Here is a 2,500-nt window from a genome sequence, read left to right on the forward strand (position 1 = left end):
CACAGGTCTTAACCCCGAATCAAATAGACTGGGTCGAGATAATTCATTTGCAAGGTTTTTTGTTTTTTTTCAAATAACTTTTATATTATGTATGTCCAAGGTTCTAACCGAATTTGAAATGCCGAGGCTCAAAAAAAAAACAAAAAAAAAAATCCTTTTCATATTAAGCTCTTCGACTTCATGAAATATAATTGGAACGAAATGCAGTACGTAAAAAGCATGTAAAAAGTACTGTAATATCGTTCTTAGTATTTGGTTCTACTGTTGTTCGAGAATTCCATTTTATTACATTTGTCCCATCCCTTGATGCCAGCGGACCCAAGGTTCTCTGCTAACTATTTTGCACTCACGCAATTATTTCAGCGTAATGGAATTAAGGATATGTAATGGAATTTCGTATGGCAAGTTCATTGCATCATGGACCTCATGAAATGTACGAGTAAAGGTGTATCTCTTTCTAATTTGACAATGTTTTTTTTTCTTCTTTTTCAATTTCATATCTTTCAGTTATTTTTTTAGACATCAATGAGGTTTCAAAACTCAACTGAACGAAATATATATCTCATAGTTAATTTTTTGTAAGACATCAATCAGTTTCCAAAACTCAGCTTAACGATATGCACATTTTAAAGTTATTTTTTCAAGACATCAATGACTCTCACAAACTTAGTTTAACGAAATTCGCAATTGCAGCTCCTTTGAATTAAAGCCTGCTTAAACACACACACACACAAAAAAAAAAAAAACACCTTTAAGTTCACTGCTACTGAGGAGCACGCGTTCGAGATGCTCATTAGTAACATTTAACGACGATTTCCGTGAAAAATGAGGTACTACGGGAGACTAAAGTAAATACACTGAATCATGGGGGTCGCGGAGAAGTATCCTCTTGGCTTCATATTAAATTAAGATTATTTGAAGACCATTTTATGGAGCGATATTTCAGCATGACATGAAGTAAAAAGTAAACTGCATATAGTATACATCAAAAGGCTACAATTGTACTTATATATGTATATATTTTTTTTAAATCTTCCACTCTAAGAAAAGCCTATATCTCTGTACATCAAAATATGTTTTTATTTCCCTTTTGAATATATTCCACAGAAAAGTTCCGGGTTATAAACTCCTTTTAATGCTCTCACGTCTACCATACTATCGATGTTAATCTTCCTATGAGAAATAAAAACTACTTAAGAGTAAATAATCTATACATATTAAAGGCATAACACTTGCTGGATATGAACCTCTTCCTGCTACGGTCATTAGATTAAAGGGTGGTCGTTAAACCTAACGAAATATTAATGAGAATGAACTGTTTGCGGCAAGGAGTAGAAAATTCACTTAAGACTTTGGGTACACCACTCGAATTATCATGGTTAAAGTAAACACATACACACACACACAGACACACAAACACACACACAGAGACACACACACACACACACACAGACACACACACACACACACACACACACACACACACACACACACACACACACACACACACACACACACACACACACGCTCACACACACAGACACACACACACACACACACACACACACACACATATATACACACACACACTAATACCCTAATGATTATGAAAATTCCTAAATCAATGTTTACTGAAAGATCGACATAACAATTATAACAATCACATTAAAAACATAGCCTGATGACAGACTTTTTTCGCGGAAACATGTTTTAATGATAATGATAACAACAACAAAATAACAACAATAATGATGATAATAATAATGATAACAATGATAGTGATCATTATATTTATTATTACCATTATTTTTATTATTATTATTATTATTATTATTATTATTATTATTATTATTATTATTATTATTATTATTATTATTATTATCATTATTATTATTATTATTATCAATATCATTATTATCATTATTATCATTAGTAGTAGTAGTAGTAGTAGTATTACCATGATCACAATTATAATTATAATAATGAAAATTATAATGATAATAGTAAACATAACAATGATGATAATAACAATAATGATTATAATAACAACAATTATAACAATGAAGATAATGATAATGATAATTATAGTAATAGAAATGATACTGAATAAATAAATGATTAACAGTAATAATATTAGCAGTAATATTTCAGTAAAAACTTTTAATATAATAAGAGATCAGTGTGATATTAATAATCCTAAATAATTTATTTGTAATTATTTTATACAAAGAGTAGTAGCGGGTGAAGAACTATTAGTACTAGCTAATAAGATGGCAAGTGTTGTAATAATAATGTTGATGATGATAACAACAACATTATTGGTGATAACAAAAACATTTTTAGTGATAACAATAGCATTATTGGTGATGATAACAAAAACATTATTGGTGATGATAACAAAAACATTATTGGTGATGATAGCAAAAACATTATTAGTAATAACAAAAACATTATTGGTGATGATAACAAAAACATTATTGATGATGATAACAAAACCATT

General features: G+C 29.4%; 1 protein-coding gene across 1 annotated transcript in view; it reads right to left on the reverse strand.

The window, feature by feature from the left end:
* Positions 1-2,500, reverse strand: part of LOC113825565 (acid-sensing ion channel 1A-like) — a 25,249-nt gene that overhangs the window by 4,127 nt on the left and 18,622 nt on the right. The window lies entirely within an intron of this gene.

Source organism: Penaeus vannamei, chromosome 31 (genome assembly GCF_042767895.1).
Source record: "Penaeus vannamei isolate JL-2024 chromosome 31, ASM4276789v1, whole genome shotgun sequence".
Classification (NCBI taxonomy): domain Eukaryota; kingdom Metazoa; phylum Arthropoda; class Malacostraca; order Decapoda; family Penaeidae; genus Penaeus; species Penaeus vannamei.